The 21688-nt window shown below is 44.2% G+C and overlaps 1 long non-coding RNA gene across 1 annotated transcript in view; it reads right to left on the reverse strand.

Annotated features, from left to right (window-relative positions):
- Window positions 1-6659: 6659 nt before the first annotated feature.
- Window positions 6660-21688, reverse strand: part of LOC123329112 — a 140671-nt gene continuing 125642 nt past the window's right edge. The window contains exons 2-3 of the long non-coding RNA XR_006544266.2: window positions 11689-11852; window positions 6660-7693 (exon numbers count right to left, since the gene is read on the reverse strand). This is a non-coding gene — a long non-coding RNA (uncharacterized LOC123329112). The remainder of the gene's footprint in view (window positions 7694-11688; window positions 11853-21688) is intronic.

Raw genomic sequence — 21688 nt, forward strand, 5'->3', positions numbered from 1 at the left:
GGGAAAGGAGAAAAGGAAAGATATACCCATCTGAATGCAGAGTTCCAAAGAATAGCAAGGAGAGATAAGAAAGCCTTCCTCAGTAATCAATGCAAAGAAATAGAGGGAAAGTGTAGAATGGGAAAGACTAGAGATCTCTTCAAGAAAATTAGAGATACCAAGGGAGTATTTCATGCAAAGATGGGCACAATAAAAGACAGAAGTGGTATGGACCTAATAGAAACAGAAGATATTAAGAAGAGGTGGCAAGAATACACAGAAGAACTGTACAAAAAAGATCTTCATGACTCAGATAATCTCTATGGTGTGATCACTCACTCATCTAGAGCCAGACATCATGGAATGTGAAGTCCAATGGGCCTTAAGAAGCAACACTACAAACAAAGCTAGTGGAGGTGATGGAATTCCAGTTGAGCTATTTCAAATCTTAAAAGATGATGCCGTGGAAGTGCTGAACTCAATATGCCAGCAAATTTGGAAAACTCAGCAGTGGCCACAGGACTGGAAAAGGTCAGTTTCCATTCCAATCCCAAAGAAAGGTAGTGCCAAAGAATGCTCAAACTACCGCACAATTGCACTCATCTCACATGCTAGTAAAGTGATGTTCAAAATTCTCCAAGCCAGGCTTCAACAGTATATGAATTGAACTGTGAACTTCCAGATATTCAAGTTGGATTTAGAAAAGGCAGATGAACCAGAGATCAAATTGCCAACATCTATCGGATCACTGAGAAAGCAAGAGAGTTAAAAAAAACCATCTACTTCTGCTTTATTGACTTTGCCAAAGCGTTTGACTATGTGGATCACAAAAAACTGTGGAAAATTCTTCAAGAGATGGGAATACCAGACCACCTGACCTGCCTCTTGAGAAATCTGTGTGCAGCTCAAGAAGCAAGAGTTGGAACTGGACATGGAACAACAGACTGGTTCCAAATCAGGAAAGGAGTACATCAAGGCTGTATATTGTCACCTTGCTTATTTAACTTATATGCAGAGTACATCATGAGACATGCTGGGCTGGAAGAAGCACAAGCTGGAATCAAGATTGCCAGGAGAAATATCAATCACCTCAGATATGCAGACACCACCACCCTTACGGCAGAAAGTGAAGAAGAACTAAAGAGCCTCTTGATGAAAGTGAAAGAGGAAAGTGTAAAAGTTGGCTTAAAGCTCAACATTCAGAAAACTAAGATCATGGCATCGGGTCCCATCACTTCATGGCAAATAGATGGGGAAACAGTGAGAGACTTTATTTTTTGGGGCTCCAAAATCACTACTGATGGTGATTGCAGCCATGAAATCAAAAGACGCTTACTCCTTGGAAGAAAAGTTATGACCAACCTAGACAGTATATTAAAAAGCAGAGACATTACTTTGCCAAAAAAGTCTGTCTATTCAAACCTATGGTTTTTCCAGGGGTCATGTATGGATGTGAGAGTTGGAATATAAAGGAAGCTGGGTGCTGAAGAATTGATGCTTTTGAACTGTGGTGTTGGAGAAGACTCTTGAGAGTCCCTCGGACTGCAAGGAGATTCAAACAGTCCATCCTAAAGGAAATTGGTCCTGAACATTCATTGGAAGGACTGATGCTGAAGCTGAAACTCCAATACTTTGGCCACTTGATGCAAAGAACTGACTCATTGGAAGAGACCCTGATGCTGGGAAAGATTGAAGGCGGGAGGAGAAGGGGATGACAGAGGGTGAGATGGTTGGATGGCATCACCTACTCAATGGACATGAGTCTGAGTGAACTCTGGGAGTTGGTGATGGACAGGGAGGTCTGGTGTGCTGCAGTCCGTGGGGTCGCGAAGAGTCAGACACATCTGCGCGACTGAACTGAACTGAAAGATGCTCTTGTCTTATTACTTAGAATAAGAGAAAATTCACAACCCTAAACATCCAGTGAATGGTGCATTGATTAAATAATATTCCAGTGGAAAATTATGCCCATTAGAAATGATTATGTAAATCTGTTTGTTGACACATAAAGAAACTGATATAAATAAAAAAAATTGTAGGTCATAAGATACTGTTTCATTTGAGTCCACTTTTATAACACGCAGAGTTATTCTATGTATGTGCACGTCCATGTACACACAGGGAAGGTGTGGGGAACGCTAGACAGTACATGACAAGATATTTACATGGGTTGCTCCTGGATGAAAAGATTATGGAGTTTTATATATTTTCTGTATTTGTTAAATTTTATGTTATTAGAAGATGTTGCTTTTATCAGCACAGAAATAGGTTCTAAAAATAGAATAAATAAAGGCAATTTGGGGGGGATCTTAGTCTAAAAATATCTTGAAAATACCCCCCCTCAGATTCCTACAGTGGGTACTTTCTTCCATCTTCTTCTGAGTCACACACACGGAATCTGTGCTTTTCTCTCTGTGGATAGTTACATTCATAACCTCCCCACCCTCCTGCTATGATAACCTGCCATCTGTCTTCTTTCTGACCTGCTGGGGACTCTCAAAAGCATGAGTTCTCTCAAAGGCACGGCGCTTGGGAACGGCTTTGGGGGAGAGATGGAATTTCGATCGCTTTTCCTCTGTTTTCTTTTCTCCAGGCCCTCCTTCTCTCCGCCTTTGCGTCGGGGCCCTTGCTCCCACGCTCCATCAGCCCCGGAGCCACACTCGCAGTGTGGCAGTGACAGCCGCCATCCGTGTTGGGATTTATCTTCACAAGTTGCCAGATCACTCTTGGTGGCATGTCTGGGCTTCGTGAATGATGAGAAAGACCCACCATCCATCTAAGTGTAAAACACTGTGAGCAGTTACACTGAAATTTAGCTATTCCCCCCACCCCCCAGCTTATTTCTTATGTTCTGATTGAAAAGGACCCATTTAAGGGCCTTTGTGGTAAATACCCAAACAATCGTGTCACAAAGATGGGGCATCATTTTTCACCGGAGCCGATGATCGCCACGGATGGGCTGCCGTCCTGAAGTTGCCAACTCTGCTTAAACCCTGGTCCCTTACAAGCAATTTCTCTGGGCCTTCCGAAGGGACTCATTTCAGTGTGTGCCTATTAACTACGGAAAGGCAGGTAATTGCACCAGTCCTGCCGTCTGTAGATTGCAAGAAGACAGCCTCCACATAAAGCAACACTTGGGATCTGGGTATGTCTCCCTGATACACAATGAAGGAAGGATGAAGCACATAAATATAATGCCCACCGGACGCGAGGCATGCAGAAAAGAAACTCTGGGCACAGACAGACTCAAGTCTGAATCTCTGTTCACCCCCTTACTATCCAGTTGTTTGACGTTGAGCAAGTTATGTGTTTACTCTGTACCTGGTCCATCATCTATGAAATGGATTATTCACCTCTGTCTGCAGTGTTGTTATGATGGTGTGGCAGATTGTCTTTTCCAAAGACAGCAGTAGAAATACTCCTTGTCCCGTGATTTCTAGAATATACCCCCTGCCTCATCCAGAAGTAGGGTCTAATTTTCCTCCCCATCAGTCTGGGCAGGAATGTGGCTCATGTACAACCAAAAGAAAGCATGGGAGCGCTTCTGTATGACTTTTGAGTGTAGGGAGGGAAGGTGATGTGGTTTCTACTTGGAAGATGAGGCATTCACACCTGGAACCTGAGTAAGAAGTCCAAGCACCCTAAGGCCGCCATGCTGAGAGGAAGCCCAAGCAGCTCTGTGGAGGACCCACATGTGAGAGTGACCGCCCACAAGCCCCGCTGAGGTCCAGCCAACAGCTAGCAGTAACCATCAGCCACGTGAGAGATGCTCTGCATAATTTCAGCTCCCAACCATCATCATCCCTAGTCCTCCAGTCTCCCTAACCAAAGACCTAGATGTTGTAGAGCAGAGACCAGCCATCCCTTGTGCCCTGACCAACTTCCCTGCCCACATGATCTGAGAGCAAGTAAAAAGAGTTGCTTCGTGCAACTAAACTTTGGGGAGCCTTGTTATGTAGCAGTAGTAACAGGAAAACGATGCTAAGAGAATAAAACCCTCTAAAGCAAGTGACACAGGGAACACTTAACAAGCAGCAGTTCTAATTATTAACATTATTATTTTCTCTGAATTAAGATTAAAAGACACTTACTCCTTGGAAGAAAAGCTATGAAAAACCTAGAGAGCGTATTGAAAAGCAGACATATTACTTTGCCGACAAAGGTTCTTATGGTCAGAGCTATTGTTTGCCCAGTGGTCATGTACAGATGTGAGAGCTGGACCATAAAGAAGGCTGAGAGCTGAAGAATTGATGCTTTTGAACTGTGGTGTTGGAGAAGACCCTTAAGAGTGACTTGGACTGCAAGGAGATCAAACCAGTCAATGCTAAAGGAAATCAGTCCTGAATATTCATTGGAAGGACTGATACTGAAACTGAAGCTCCAATATTTTGGCCACCTGATGCAAAGAGCCGACTCACTGGAAAAGACCCTGATGCTGGGAAAGATTGAAGGCGGGAGGAGAAGGGGACGACAGAGGATGAGATGGCTGGATGGCATCACTGACTCGATGGATGTGAGTTTCAGCCAGCTCCAGGAGCTGGTGATGGATGGGGACGTCTGGTGTGCTGCAGTCCACGGGGTCACAAAGAGTCGGACACGACTGAGCAACTGAGCAACAACAACTCAGCCCACACACCACAGCCACTAGGCCCACGTGCAGCAACGACTGACGCTCCCAACCTCACAGCCTGTGCTCCGCAAGAGAAGCCATCACGACAACAAGCCCGGGCACAGCAGTCCTGCTCTTCGCAACTAGAGAAAAGCCCACACACGGCAACGAAGACTCAGCACAGCCAAAAATAAATACGTAAATAAATAATTTTTTAAAGGTATATTCATTTCTTTATACTTTGCCGTCAGTTAAACTTTAATCAAAATATTGGATGACTGAATAGCAGTCCAGAAAATCTGAGCCTGTACGAGTGTATGTGTGTGACTCCTGGCATTTAGAGATAGATGACCCTTGTCCTGAACAGGCTTAGCCCTTTGCTCTAATAATCCAGAGGTCAGGGACGGATTCATAGAAGCTTTGCCTCATGAATAGGAGTATTAATATTTCGGAGAGCCTGATGAACATTCCAAAAAGTAAAAAATACGGTTTTATAGGCTGCTGTAGTATATCACGAAGAGCAGGGAGGGGACTGGGGGAGAGGCATGGTGCAGAAAAGCATGACACAGAAACAGGATTGTTTCCTAATAAAAAAATCCCTCAAAGTTTTCTGCGAGGCCCTGTCAGCAGCTCTTCAAGCAGCACAGCTTATTTTAAATTTTATTTAAATCAACAAATTGTACACACTTGAACATGGAAACAGAATACAGGGAAAACACAAGCTGCCCTAACAGAGTAACGTCTAATAAACATTATGCTACCCAGAGATATTTGCTGTTTAATCACCCCTTGAAAAGATGTCAGATAGCATCTTGCTAAAGGCAACGGTGCCAGCTTTGCTGGCTTTGGAGTTCATGCAGCTAATTTTTTTTTTTCTCTCTCTTCCCCATTTGCTTTTTTTTTTCTTTCTTTCTTGTTTTTCAAATAGCAACCTCTGAGATGCTCACTCAGAGGATAAAGCATTTGCACTTTAAGTACTGATAATAATGGGTTTCCCTGGCGGCTCCTGCAATGCAGGAGCCCCGGGTTCAATCCCTGGGTCAGGAAGATCCCCTGTAGAAGGGAATGACTACCTACTCTAGTACTCTTGCCTGGGAAATCCCATGGACTGAGGAGCCTGGTGGGCTACAGTCCACGGAGTAGCAAAGAGTCAGTCCCGACTGAGAGACTAACACTGGCTTATTGATAATAATATCCATTTATTGAATAGTTTCTTTGTCAGGACTGGCTATATACTTTGTGGGGCCCAGAGCAAATGAAAACACGGAGTCCTTTTTCAAAAATTAGGAGAATTTCAAGGCACTGCTAGCAGAACATTAAACCTAATATGAGGTCTTTCTGTGGGGAAGGCAATGGCCCCCCACTCCAGTACTCTTGCCTGGAAAATCCCATGGACGGAGGAGCCTGGTGGGCTGCGGTCCATGGGTTTGCTATGAGTCAGGCACGACTGAGCAACTTCACTTTCACTTTTCACTTTCCTGATTGGAGAAGGAAATGGCAATCCACTCCAGTGTTCTTGTCTTGAGAATCCCAGGGACGGAGGAGCCTGGTGGGCTTCCGTCTATGGGGTCACACAGAGTCGGACACGACTGAAGCAACTCAGCAGCAGCAGCAGAGGTCTTTCTGAGTGCAGGCCCTCGTCTCTACCAACTAGATATCAGTAGACTCACTTCCTGATACCCCCGTGTGACAATCAGAAATGTCTCCAGATTTAGTCAGCTATCTTCTGAAGGGTGAAACTGCCCCAGCTGGGAACCACCTGTATAAATGAATGAATCCCATACTTCAAATGGAGAAGGCAATGGCAACCCACTCCAGTACTCTTGCCTGGAAAATCCCATGGATGGAGGAGCCTGGTAAGCTGCAGTCCTTGGGGTCGCTAAGAGTCGGACACGACTGAGCGACTTCACTTTCACTTTCATACATTGGAGAAGGAAATGGCAACCCACTCCAGTGTTCTTGCCTGGAGAATCCCAGGGACGGGGAGCCTGGTGGGCTGCCGTCTATGGGGTCGCACAGAGTCTTAGCAGTCTGAAGCGACTTAGCAGCAGCAGCAGCAGCAGACTTCGATTGTGTGAGTCATGTGCCCATTTCCCATAGAAGGCATTGTTTTTGAGTTATTGTTCTTGTTTAGTCGCTCAGTTGTGCCTGACTCTTTGCCACCCCATGGACTGTAGCCCGCCAGGCCCTCTGTAAATGGGATTTCCCAGGCAAGAATACTGCAGTGGGTTGCCATTTCCTTCTCCAGGGGATCTTCCCGACCCGGAAGCAGCAGGCACATTCTTTACTACTGAGCCAGGGAGGCCCCATTAGCCTTGTCTAAAGAGGTCAGCCACTACTCAGCTCCAGTGGACTGTTGTTAAGAGCAAATATTTCCTCATCATGGTCAGATCTTACAAATTTTCAAGAAATGTCTGGTTTTATATTTTTTCAGACTTTTACATGCTGGCGTCAGTTTTTTATAATTTGATGTAGGCCAAATGAGAGACATCTGTGGACCATCCTTGGCCTCCTGCTGCCCGGGTGCAAGCTCGGGCCTAGAGGACTCCCCAGGATGCGGTCCCTGGTGTCCATGATGCCAAGCAGTGCTCCCACATCTCAAGGACGTTTCCCCCAGGGAATGCTGCCTTTCAAAACAGTTGGATGGATCAAAGTAGTACTTAACACACTTCATTGATTAGGTTCATGTTGCCCCTTTGAACAGATAGTTTTATTTTCAACCTCTATCTTGATAACAAGTGAATTCCGAGTGGGTGACAGGAAAAGAGTTATTTAGAAGATGCTCCTTCAGTTGGAGCTGTCTGTTTTTTCACCAACCCTGATGAATATTTTCTTCGCTTGTAAGTACTAGAACCTCCTTCAAGCTAGCTCTCCAGTGTGCCAACTTATTGTAAAGATATACAGGAATATTTCTGAACCCATGGACAGCAAGTACACTCACACCCCCAGAAGGGACCAGAGAAACTGTCTTGAAGCAAGTGATGCTCTTGTTTTCCTTGATGTGTCTTTCGTTCTTGCTCTCTCTCTGGAACGGCCTTCTCCTTCTGGGGCACGTAGCTGCCCCACTGCTGGAGCTGTATGCTGCTCATGCTTCTTCTGAAATTTCTAGAGTGAAAGTAACAGGCACAGCTGGAAGTAGCTGTCAACTTTTGTTTTTCTCAAATTCTCAAATCATTCTTGACTCCACCCCCCCAAAATGTGAAATACAGTTTTAGCTAGAGCTTTTCTCTCTGTATTTAGCAGTAATCACTGGGATGAATTTTATGGATCTATAACACCAAAAGTGTAATTTACATTCAATCCTGGGAAAATATCAAGAAAGAATTGCTTATACGTGAGGAGTAGACTACAACAATCACAGGCCATTAGTGAAGCTGAAACCTAGCTCAGCTTTATCAATGATGTTTCAATCCATGCATACTAAGGAAACAATCATGAATACGCTGAAACACCTACTCACAAGAATATTGATCACTGGGGATCAATATTCTTTATTTATAACAGGGAAAGACTGAAACCACCTATATGGTCAGCAATAACGAATTACCTTAAAAATTACAGGGAATTTTATTTATATTTTTATTTATAACAGGGAAAGACTGAAACCACCTATACGGTCAGCAATAACGAATTACCTTAAAAATTACAGTCTGTCAATGCCGTGGGTACTATGATATCTTTTAAAATGGTCTTGAAAAATACTAGTGACATGTAAAAAAAAATCCCATCCTCTATCAGAAGTCAGCAAACTATGGCCATGGGGTAAACCCCGCCCATCACCTATTTTTGTAAATAGTTTTGTTGGCACAAAGCCACACCCTTTTGTTTTCTTCTTGTCTATGGCTGGCTTTGTTCTATGGCTGCAGAGCTGAGTGGCTGTGACCACTCATGGCCAGCGAAGCTGAAAGTACTTACAACCTGGCTTTTTACAGAAAAGGTTACTGACCTCTGTTCTGTATCATTAGTGATAAAATAGTATTATTTCAGAGAGAGAAAGAGAAAGAAAATAGTCAAAGTAAACATACTGAAATGAAGAACAGTGGTTATCCTGAGTGATAGGAAAACAGGTAATATTTATTTTTATCCCTTTGCTTTTCAGTCTTCTCCAAAGTCGATACAATAAGTATTACTATTATCATAACATACAAAACACTTAAAATTTTTTATACTGTCCTGGAGAAGGAAATGGCAACCCATTCCAGTATTTTTGCCTGGGAAATCCCATGGACAGAGAAGCCTGGTGGGCTACAGTCCATGGGTCCACGAAGAGTCGGACACGACTTAGCAAATAATAAGCTAACAGAACAGAGATTTCAGTGGCCACGTGTGACAAAGAATACAGAATTTATAGAACTAGTTCAAAAAAAGACGCTAAATTTTTTTTTATACCATTAAGAGGACTCCATTCGATTCCCCCCCGTCTCCCAATCTCTCTTCTCGGTTAGTGACAGCAGAAGAGCCTCTGGTTCGTTGAGTGACGGTAAAGCCATCAGTTGCCCTGCAACCAGGTTCTGTTCAATATTATACCTGGGAGGATACGAGCAACAGGAAAAGAGGAACAGGGCCACAGAGCTTGTAGAAAATTAAGATCTGCAGATGTGACATTTCCTAGAAATCAGCCTGTCTTGGTTCCTCCCATAGTTATTCACCATTTTGTTTACAAATGGGAAATAGCATTCTACTGTTCAGTGTCTTCCACGAGACTGAAGTTAATTTGAAATAATCCTCCAGCAAAAGCACCAATAAAAGCATCTGGAATGCCCTGATGCCATCCCCTCTGGCTACTGACACGACATTATTGATACACAAATCAAAGTTGACGGCTCTGGTAACACTGAGTCCCCTGGCAGCAAGAGCTTTCAACAGAGAAGGTGTTCCTTTCTTAAGGCAGAGCCAACTCAACACACGATGCCGTTGGAACAGGCTTAGTTAGACATTAAAGGGATCCCAGACACAAGTTTTACATCTCCTTCCTTTCTTCCCCCTCAGATAGAATGGGCCTGTCCCCCGCTAAAATCATAAATAAATAATAGAAGAAGAAATTCAAACTATGCCTAAGAATAGGCTCATGAGACGCAAAGGAGGCTGGAAACGTGATGTGAAGTGAGGACTGTCACAAGATTTCACTCGTCAGAGATACTAACAGGAAATCTAGGCCTGCCTGGAGTTTCCACCCTTAGAGTCATTTCTTTAGAGACACTGTGTTGCTTTTTTTTTTTTTAAAGGCTCTGCACAAATATAGAATTATTGAACTTCTGGATTTAAAGAGCGAGTCCTTAGAGGTCATAAATCCATTGCTGAACTGATATGCAAATCCCCACTCCTGTATTCCTTCTAAGACATCTCCTGACCCTTATATGATCTCCTCCCAAGACAGGGAACTCATCACCTTAAAAAAGAACAGCTATTCCATTTTGAGCTGGCTTTAACTATCCAAAAGCTTTCTTTGTAATGAAATAAAATCTGCTTCTGGGTAATTTTTATTCTTGATCATTAGTTCTGTTTCATTCACCCAAACGAATGTTTAATAGCTAACCTTTCAGGCATGGTCAACAGAGTTGACCATCAAAGTTTCTGCTCTCATAGGGTTTACATAGTGAGGAAAACAGCTGGCACACAATACATGATGAGCAAGCTCACTCCAGGCATGGTCAAGACAGGCTAAGGAACTGTCTTGTCCTTAAGTCAAGACAGTGACAAGGACCAGAGAGAGTGAAGCAGGCTGCTTTGGACGAAGAATATTAGAGTCGAATCGTGTTCCTGCTAAAAATATGTTGAAGTCTCAACCTCAGGACGTGTGAATGTGATCTCTTCTGGAACTAGGGCCTTTGTGGATGAAATCAAGTTAAAATGATGTCATAAGGATAAGCCAGGAATTAGTGTCCATATGGGAAGAGAGGAAGAGACTGTCACCAAGAGAAGCCCATGAGAAGACACACCGGGGAATGCCAGGCAGGGCGGGGAGCCCGCAGTAAAACATCTAGAAGCCAGGGGCTGCCAAGGCCTGCTGGCGACCAGCAGGAGCTAAGAGAAAGGCGGGGAACAGATGCTCCTGCAGAGCCTTCAGAGAGAGCACAGGCCTGCCAACTCCTTGATTTGGACTTCTACCTCCCGGAACTGTAGGAGAGCCGACTTCTCTTGTTCCCTGTACCCAGTCTGCAGTCTTCACTACAGCATCCCTGGGAAGCGGATGCAGAGGGTCAGGGGAGACCTCACAAAGAGGCGGCTTTCGAGCTGATGCACCAGTCTCCATGAGGAAGAAAGTTCTTCCAAGCACAGGAAGAGCAAAAGCCCTGCCATTGGAATGAGCTTGGAATGTTCCAGGAACAAAAGGAGGCCAAGGGACACAAGGTCTGAACAGAGCGGGATGTGGTAGGAGATGAGCTTGGAGAACGGACTGGAGCTAAATTATGAGAGAGGTTCCCAGCTCATTCTGTGCTGCAAAATGCAGGTCCGTGGACCCCACCCCGGGACTGATGGACATGTGGTGGACCCAAGCATTGATGTGTTTTTAAAGGTTTTGAGAACCACATATGTGGAGCTGTGTGAGTCTGGTAAGTAGCTTGGAGCTCATTCTTTACACAAGGTATCTTAGCTCACTAGGACGCTCTACCGGGTACAGTCGATCCTTCCCATGTTGGAAAGCAGCCCTTGTGTGCCACTCCCAGTCCCAGTGGCCCTTCTCCTCCCCATCTTCTCTTCTGCCAAATCTCACCAGTTTCTCACATGCAATTTGGTTTAATCTACTGCAGACCTAACAGGAAGCCACAAAAGAGGAATATCTCCATACACCTCAACAGGATGGCACACGTCTGTCTGCTAGCTTAGCCAGCTCAGCGGGTCTCAGTCTTCCCTTCTGTCCCGTGAGGCTTCCTCCCATTGCCGCCCCACTCCACCTGGGCACAACGTCAGTGCTGGAGTGGATTTGAACACCGCCCATCCCCACAGAGAGGGGTTGTTCTGCTCTCCTACCAGTTGCAAATAATAAATTGATGGGTACCTAGAGAAGAGTCAAAGGCTCAAGGAATTTGGGGGTGGGGAAGTGAAATGATTCCAGGATTCATTCAGCAAGTATTTGAAGGCTGTCTTGTGTGCTTTACCTGTTGAGGTGAGGTCTCCTCATTCTGACTGGCAGGGCCGAGGTGGCTCAGGCAGGGATGAGGTGGCTCAGGAAGAGCTGCCCGTTGCTGTTGGTAGAGGTCGAGACGCTAAGGCAGGTGGCTATATCGGAGTCACTGCAGACAGACTTCTTCTACTTCTCAGGCTGAAAGAGAATAGACCCAGGAATGTCATTCACACAGTGAAACCTTTGAAACCTTGACACTACAATTTCGGCCCAGTGTATCCTTGGCTTTTAGCTCTAAGGTATTTTTGGAAACTCTTTCTCAAAGAAGATACATAAGATATTGTTCAGACTATGTACCTATTCTTTTTTTTTTTCCCTTTTCAGAGATTGGTAAGAACCTTTGATGAACATAGAAGCTTTCTGGCTCATCAGGTAACAAATACCAAAAGATCAGGGCAACAGATTGCAAACCTATGAGAAGGTAGATTGGCTACATACCCACCTGACTGTTTACCCAGTATTATATAGACCTCTAGATTGTAGGAGGGCTTCCCTGATAGCTCAGTTGGCAAAGAATCCACCTGCAATGCAGGAGACCCCGGTTTGATTCCTGAGTCGGGAAGATCCTCTGGAAAAGGGATAGGCTACCCACTGCAGCATTCTTGGGCTTCCCTGGTGGCTCAGCTGATGAAGAATCCACCTGCAATGCAGGAGACCTGGGTTTGATCCATGGGTTGTGAAAATCCCCTGGAGAAGGAAATGGCTACCCACGCCGGTATTCACCTGAGAATTCCGTGGATTGTATAGTCCATGGGGTCACTAAAGTGCCGTACACCACTGAGCAACTTTCACTTTCGCTTTCTTAATTGTAAGGCATTCCGGTTCATTGCCCAGGTCCACAAAAGAACAAACTCTGCGATACTCAGATTTATGAGGAGACCTCATACTTCCTCCACGGTATGTGTTTTGGCATGGCCCAGCCACCTGTTCACAACCTGGGTCTGATTTCTGGTTGGCTGGTACTTGCTGTTAAATATTTTCTTTATCTCAGGGCTCATAGAAACCCTTACAGAGCAATGGAACAGCAGCGCTAAGACTCTCATCTTTAGAGGACAATTATTGGTTGTCTGTCAAGCCATCAGTGGTCACTCTCCTGGTTAGCAGTCTATTCTGATCTACAGGGTGAACTCTGAGAAACTCCTGCCTGCAGCGGCTTTGGCCCACCCACATGCTAACTATACTGACTGGTCCAAGAGCAGGAAATGCTCAAAGTCCCTTCTCTAGGAACCAGGTTCAGGCCAAGGAGAAATTCAGCCCCTCCATCTCCATCATTTAGTCTCAATGTGTTTCTATTTCTCTTTATCTCTCTCTTTTTTCTTTCTTTCTTTCTCTTTAGGTTACAAAACTTAGGTGTTGTCAACAGCCATATTTTAAAGCCTAGAATTTGAGAAACTGAACAAGGCAACCTGCAGTGTAAGAAAAGAGTTTATCCAATGCCATTAAATTCTCTACAATGTACTCCAAATTATATTGAACAAGATGAAATTGCCAATATTTGACCATTTGAAAATTGACCACGATTAATAAAACTGACATGAAGTATAGTTCTCACTGTGCTATTTAGGATTTACAATGGTTTTGTCCTTTTCAATTTTCTCTAGAATTGATTTGTTTTTGTTCAAGTTTATTTTTCATGCAGAAACAAACATTATGACAAATTCACACAAATCATGAATCCTTTTTCTTTTATATGAATTTCATCAGGGGCACAGAATACCTGAAGAAGGCAGAAATATCAATTTGGCCTTGGGAGAGGGTTTGGGTAACCAAAGGACTATTCGGCAGTGGTTTGAAATTTTCATTCTAAAATTTATTTGAATTGAAGATCATTTGGAATTCATGCTAAAAGCCAACCTTCAAAGCAATGTGAGGCCTGTAATAGACATAAGAATTTCTCAGAACCTGGGTACAGTAGGCAAGGTGAAAAATTAGACAATGGGTACCACACCAATGGATAGGAAAGCAATGCTGAGATGTTTGGTGAGTTGCTTATTGTTTAAGTTTCAAAAGTGTACAGGTACATTTTTGGAAGAGATTATAAGCTATGACCATAAATAGATAGTGATGACAATTGAAAGAGGTCTGGACATCGACTGAAGGCTGAGGACGCTCTCAGGTTGTTAGGAAACCATCACTAAAATCAAAGAACGCTCTGGTGCCACACAGTAGCCTGTAGAAGCCACAATGCAGCACTCTTTTTTAAAGCAGTGTGAACAAATAACCACAGAATCATCTCGTCACAAAGCTGTTCCAGGCTTGATTGATGAGTGGTTCCGTGACTATGTGCCGCTTTGGTGGACTCTCGGTCCCCTCACCGTCATGACGGTATGCTGTTAGAGCAGGGGTCAGTGAACCATGGCCCGTGGGCCAATTCTAGCCCATGAGCTAAGACTAGTACTTACATTTTTAAATAGTTGAAAATAATCCAAAGAATGATATTTCTTGACATGTGAACCTTAAATGAAATTTCAGTTTCAGTTCATAGGTAAAGTTTTTGAAAATCATCAACAACTTGCTTACATATTGCCTGTGGCTGCATTTCCACTTAAAAAAAAAAAAAAGGCTTGAGTACTTGGGCAACAGAGACAGTAGGGCCTGCAAAGCCTAAAAAGTTTACTATCTGGCTCTTTACAGAGATAAGTGTGCCAGCCTCCATTCTAGAGTATCTTTGCTTCTGCAAGACTTTTCTATAAGATGCTGGGGTGCATAAAAGGAGGAAGTTTGGTCTTCATCAAACTTGAAGAAGAGGCTTTGCTGTTTTGTACATCCTTGCTGATAAATACCAAAAATTTGACCTGAGACCTGCTCTCCTTGGAGTCTGGTTGTGAGTCGTGGGAGCAGACTCGGAGTTGACACCGATCTCTCTAACTGTTGGGGGTTAATGAAATTGACCAAGAAGAACTTAACTGTATGAAGCCCAATTTGCTCAGCACTTTGCAGCAAATGCCTTGAGAGGGGCAATTGATCTGAGTGTTGCAAAAAACACTCCCTGACATTTGAGTACCTGATTCCAGGCCTTTCCTAGGACTCAGTTGTTTACTGCCCTTGTACCCCATGAAACATTGAATATCTTTAAAATGCATCCCTTTTGTTTTGCTTAAGCTACATCCAGCAGATTTTTATCACTTGCAACCAAATAGAATCCTTATTTATACACTCTTCATGATCAACAGAAGGGGATAAAGATGCAAGAGCTGTAGCTGTTCATTTTATGGAACCATAAGATCTTCCTGAATTATTTAGTTAACCATCCACCAGCACTTATAGCCAGGCACCTCTCACACTTAACCTAGAAATCTTAGTTATTAAGGTGATGCTTTATACTCTTTGCATTGGGCAGCAACCCAGCAAAAATGCCGATACATTTTAGGTAAGCCTGGGGAGTATGTAGTGTGTTGATGGGTAATAAGTAACATGCACCTTAACTCTTTTTAAGAGAGGCCCAGACATCACACACTTAAGACAACCCAAATGCCTCATCCATTATTCACAGATAGCTCCAAAGATTCAGCAGGTGATCAAACAGGCGTTTCAAAGATGTAATCAAGGTCAGTTGCAAAAACCCTTCAAGGAGCCAGTACTTCACTTCACCCATGGGCTTCATTTTCTTGGTCCCATTCCCCTTCTTTATCCTCACCCCACCATCGCAACTGCCACTCATCTCCAAAGTCACCAGGCTCACATTTAGGTGACGGCATCAGTAACCCTTTGAGAGATGTGCAGAGAAGAGAGCTGGAGTGTGCTGTCTGCAGTGACATTCCAGGTCAATAAACACCTTCATGCATGCCTGTCCCAGTTAGCAGATCAATGAGTCCTGCTTTAATTACTAAATAAGAGATGGCGAGAGTCAACACATAGGCACTTCATGAGACAAAAATATTTCCAATACTACATTGAATTGGGTGTAACATTCTCCTGACTGAATCATTTTCATCATCCTACTTATCAACTGAATAAGTGAGAACTGAAAACAATCTGCTAACCAATGAACATGTTGACTTTTAGGGTCATTGCTCTTGAAAGCTGGGGCTCCCAGGTGGCTCAGTGGTAAAGAACCCACCTGACAATTCAGGAGACGCAAGAGACTCAGGTTTGGTCGCTGCATCGGGAAGTTGCCCTGGAGGGGAAAACGGCTACCCACTCCAGTATTCTTCCCTGGAATATCCCATGGACAGAGGACTCTGGCAGGCTACCATCCATGGGGTTGCAAAAGAGTCAGAACTGATGAGAGACCGAGAACCCTTGAAAGAACATTTGGGAATTTTCCAAAGATATGCTAATTTGCTACCCTGTACCTGTTTGCAATGACATTCCTCTTTTGATGAACTCTATGGTTCCTCTCGGTGGGAGCACCTGTGAGCCCAGGGAATTCTTTTTCTAGCCTATTCTAGTGGTGGAAATGCATCAGTTTCAAAAAGGCTGTGCAACATAGAGCATTCACTTTTCTGCACTAATTCTAATGAATCCAGGAGAGAGTGCCGTGGGAAATGGCTGGAGACGGACCCAGGCCCACCTCAGTATAACGGGGCTTTTATGCTGCACGCCCCATTAGGGACCACTGCACACATCTTCCTCAATAAACAAGCTTACTGCTCAAGTAATAAAGTCATTTATGGAGAGAAGTCAGCCAAAAGCCCAGGACTTATGGGAGGTTCTCAGGGAGGAATCATACCGAGTTAGGTTGAAAGAGAATCCCATAGATTCAAATCAAAAGACCAGTTTTCAACTGGGAGCCCTAATTTCTATGGACCTATTACCTAACCTTTTCTTTGTGGGTTCAGAAAGAAAAGTTCATGTACACTATCCCAAATAGGGAAAGGGAATTTGGTGACTTTAAAGCCAATTAAGCCTTTTCTGAATATTAGAGTAGTTTTCTCTGCTTTTTCCAAAACACAAGAATTTCTGATCAAACAAGAACTTTTCCACTTTTAATTAGCCCCTTGTGTTCTGAGAAGAAAAGCAAGGGTGAAAGTTATAAAAATCTCTTATTAAAGTCACCGTTACAAGGTCTTTTAATTTTTTAACTCTACTGATTATTAAAAGAAGATGTCATGAGGAAGTGAGCACTTCTCTTTTTCTGAGTTTGAGTGTTTTTTGTGGTAGAAGTTAATTCTGTGTCTTATCTAAGAACTTTCAAATCTAGGGGATACAGGAAGGTTGACAAGGGGTAGATGTGAGATGAAAGAGAAAATTTCCTCTAGGACATGGTCGCCTGAGAAAGAGATTGGATGTTGCTAATATATTTTGCTGATGCTCATAATATACCAGCTGCTCTTAATGAGATTCAATACATGCTGGTTATCATCGCTTGTATATGCATATATGTATATATGTATGCACATGTAAGATACAGAATGTAGGCCATACACACACGTGCATAGCTACATACATAAATGTATGTACATACCTGCATGTATGTATAAATCTAAATGAGGACATGAAGACCCTTGTATTTTGGGGGGGAGGGTGCAATTTTACACCTTCTTCTCTTTTATTGATATATAATCTTTTATCAAATATATGCAGTAAAGTGTACACAACTTTAGGGGAACAGCATGATAAACATTTACACATTTATACCTGACTGGTTTCCCTGGTGGCTCAGCAGTAAGGAATCCACCTTCAATGGGGGAAACATGGGTTCAGTCCCTGGGTCAGGAGGATCCCCTGGAGAAGACCGCAACTCACTGCAGTATTCTTGCCTGGGAAATCCCATGGACAGAGAGCCTGGCGGGCTACAGTCCATGGGGTCGCAAAAGAGTCGGACACAAACTTAGCAACTAAAACACAACAGCAACCCATCATGCAGAATACGAAACAAAACACTGCCCAGAACTGAGCGTTAAACACAAGTTTTCCAGTGCAAAGGAGCTCTCGTCTCCGCATCCTGCAGAGGGGCTGGTCATATATGAGCACTGACCAGCGTCTAACCGGGGGGCAGGGTTCCTGTCCTAAAGTCTTAGATGGCTGGTGCTAAGACAGTGACGCGGGGGAGCGGGGGAGCTCCCCGTGAGCGGATGCTGGCAGAGGCCCGTCCTCAGGCAAGCGCAGCCCCCGCCCCCTGTGGGAGGGCGCGCCTCCAAGGGAGCCTGCAATGCCAGCCAGCCTTTCCCAGCATCCCTTGCGGCCTGTTTCTGGGATGAGTTTCCCGCCAATGGGAACTGAGGGGGTGTCTGCTGGGGCCTCTGGGAAAGACCTGGCCTTCTGAGAAGAGAGAGAGAAGGAAGGGAAACATTCTCTCCCTGTATCCGTCTAACATCTACAGACGTGGTGCTCAGAGCCGGGGCAGCTGTCCATGGCAATACGCAGAAGACGGTGGGGAGATGGAGGCTGAGTTCTTCACAGCAAATCCCCAAACCAGCGGTCCGGCAACTTGTGTTGTGAAGGGTCAGACAATAAAGAGTTTTTGGGCCACACACAGCCTTTACTGCTATTCTTCTTTTCTTTTTTTAGCATCTCTTCTTGGTTTTGTTCTTGTTATTAAATGGTGTTTGACTCTTTGCAACACCATGGACTATAGCCCACCAGGCCCCTCTGTCCTCCACTATCTCCTGAGTTTGCTCAAATTCACTTCCACTGAGTTGATGATGCTATCTAACCGTCTAATTTTCTGCCACTCCCATCTCATTTTGCTCTCAATCCTTCTCAGCATCAGGGTCTTTTCAAATGAATCACCTCTTCACATCCGGTGGCCAAAATACTAGAGTTTCAGCTTTAGCATCAGCTCTTCCAATGAATATTCAGGACTGATCTCCTTTAGGATGGACTGGTTGGATCTCCTTGCAGTCCAAGGGACTCTCTAGAGTCTTCTCCAGCACCACAGTTTGAAAGCATTATTGGTTTGGGGGTGCACAAAAACAGCGCAGGTGGATTTGCCTCACAGGTGAGCGTTTGGTGACCCCTTCTCTTAGCCAACCCAGTAACCACCTATCTGCAGGGTTCTTATTCAGGAATATGATTCAAAAGCAAACTGTTTCTTAAGCTACTCCATGTCACATATTCTATTATTTGCAACTAAAATATACCCCAATGATACTGCATTGCACCTTTCTGATTCTCATTCCACATCTCAAAGAAAAGGGAATAATAGTGAAGGAAGTATTTGAGAGGCCAAGGATAAATATACTACAAGTGTATTAGAACTTTCTTCTCAAAATGTAGTGGCTGCTTCTGCCTTGGAAGGACTGGACTGGATCGAGGGACAGTGGCTGTGGAGAGTAAGGACCAAGAGCTGGGAGTGTGGAGTTTTTGAAATCTTGGGAGAAAAAAGTAAGATTCTAAAAACTCCAGAACAGGCCCCAAGAAATAGGATTTCCCCACCTGAACAATTCCAATGGTTTGCTTGCATCTCTCTCCTTTCAATACCAAAACTGGGGATAGTTTTAGGTGCCAACTCAACCAGGCTCCAGTCCCTGGTTATTCAATTAAATGCTCATCTAGGTGTTGCTGAGGATACACTTTGTAGGTATGGGTTAACAGATGTAACCAATTGATCTCAAATAAAGGAAATAATCCCTGATAATATGGGTGGGCCTCCACTCATCAGTGGAAGGAGACATTCTGCCCCAAGACTATAGGGCCAGCTCCTGTCTGAGTTTCCAGCCTGTGACCTGCCTTCAGGATTTCAGAGTTGGCAGCTTCTACAATCCTCTGAGCGTATCAGATCAGTCGCTCAGTCGTGTCCGACTCTTTGTGACCACATGAATAGCAGCACACCAGGCCTCCCTGTCCATCACCAACTCCCAGAGTTCACTCAGACTCACATCCATCGAGTCAGTGATGCCATCCAGCCATCTCATCCTCTGTCCTCCCCTTCTCCTCCTGCCCTCAATCCCTCCCAGCATCAGAGTCTTTTCCAATGAGTCAACTCTTCGCATGAGGTGGCCAAAGTACTGGAGTTTCAGCTTTAGCATCATTCCTTCCAAAGAAATCCCAGGGCTGATCTCCTTCAGAATGGACTGGTTGGACCTCCTTGCAGTCCAAGGGACTCTCAAGAGTCTTCTCCAACACCACAGTTCAAAAGCATCAATTCTTCGGCGCTCAGCCTTCTTCACAGTCCAACTCTCATATCCATACATGACCACTGGAAAAACCATAGCCTTGAATAGACAAACCTTTGTTGGCAAAGTAATGTCTCTGCTTTAGAATATGCTATCTAGGTTGGTCATAACTTTCCTTCCAAGGAGTAAGCGTCTTTTAATTTTATGGCTGCAGTCACCATCTGTAGTGATTTTGGAGCCCAGAAAAATAAAGTCTGACACTGTTTCCACTGTTTCCCCATCTATTTCCCTTGAAGTGATGGGACCAGATGCCATGATCTTCATTTTCTGAATGTTGGGCTTTAAGCCTACTTTTTCACTCTCCACTTTCACTTTCATCAAGAGTGAAATATATATATTTCTGAGTGTATATATATACACATTATATAATATATAAATATATATATAATATATAAATATATATATTATATATATATTCTTTAATTTGTTAATGCCCTTTATTTGTGGATTCGATATTTATGAGTTTGTGCAGTCACTGAAAACACTTGTCACCTTAAATTCAGCGCTCGTGTGCTTTCAGTCACTCACAGACATGTGCGCGTGTGGACGGCAAAAGATCCGAGTCACCTGATGCACGCGCTCAGCTGAGGTGCGGTAAGCTGACATTCTGCCTCCTTGTTTCAATCCTCCTACTAAAAATATGTCCTTTTTCGAATCTACATCATACCACATTTTTTCCAGGTTTTTAGTGCTTTCTGCCAGTGATTTCACTGTTTAGAAGGGCTCCCCTGTACACCGCCACAGTGCTTCTGGTGTCCCAAGTCCAGAAATCCCGGGATGTGCCTTGTGCAAAAATACGCATATTAGATAAGCTTTGTTTGAGCATGAGTTACAGTGCCACCACCTGTGAGTTCAATGTTAATAAATACTTTAAATAGATGTCTTTAAACTGAAACACATATAAAACAAGGTTATGTATTGAACAGTTGATGAAAATATTGTGACCAGAGGCTCATAGGAACTTAACCCTATGCTGCTTCTAGGAACAGTGTTGCTAATTCAGTGTTCATGGCAACTTTATAGAAGGTAATTAGCACAAATAATGAGAATCTGAGCATCAGATAAATATATGTATGTATGTATGAGATGGCTGGATGGCATCACCGACTCAATGGACATGAGTTTGGGTAAACTCCAGGAGTTGGTGATAGATAGGGAGGCCTGGTGTGCTGCAATTTATGGGGTCGCAAAGAGTTGGACACAAATGAGTGACTGAACTAACTGAACTGATGTATATTATATTTATGTAAAACACCTGCTTGCAATTCAGGAGACATGGATTCCATCCTTGGGTCAGGAAGATCCCCTGGAGAAGGAAATGGTAACCCACTCCAGTATTCCTGCCTGGGAAATCCCACGGACAGAGGAGCCGGCGGGCTACTGTCCACGGGGTCCCAAGAGTCAGACACGACTTACTAACAAAACCACCACCGCCACACACGTAAACACATGCAGAGGGGTTCTGTCTCTTTGGAGAACACTGACTGATAGAGCAGCTCACCAAGTGTGGTCTCTCCAAAGCCAGGATGATTAGAGAACTGTTCAATGGCTCCTGCTCTCCTCAGGATGAAATCTATACTTGCTTTCACAGAGCCCTCAAGGCCAGCAGGACTCTGAAATGGCAGACTTGTGGGTCTCACTGTCCTCTCTCTGACACGGGGTCTGGTCTTCGGCCAACCTGACCGCATGTGGTCGCCATGTGCACCAGCTTGGTGCCCATGTTTTATTCACTGCCTTCTGCTTTGCTTGTCAGACTTCTGCCCTCTGCTCTGGCCACAGTTCACAACCATCTTCCCCTCACTTGCTCCCTAGTCCAGCATTTCTGCACCAGGATCCCAGAGCCAACATCCCAACACTGGCGCTCCTGCACCCCCGTCCCTGCCTCAGCATCTCGTAGCAGCATCCCTGGGTTCC

This window comes from Bubalus bubalis, chromosome 14 (genome assembly GCF_019923935.1).
Source record: "Bubalus bubalis isolate 160015118507 breed Murrah chromosome 14, NDDB_SH_1, whole genome shotgun sequence".
Classification (NCBI taxonomy): Eukaryota; Metazoa; Chordata; class Mammalia; order Artiodactyla; family Bovidae; genus Bubalus; species Bubalus bubalis.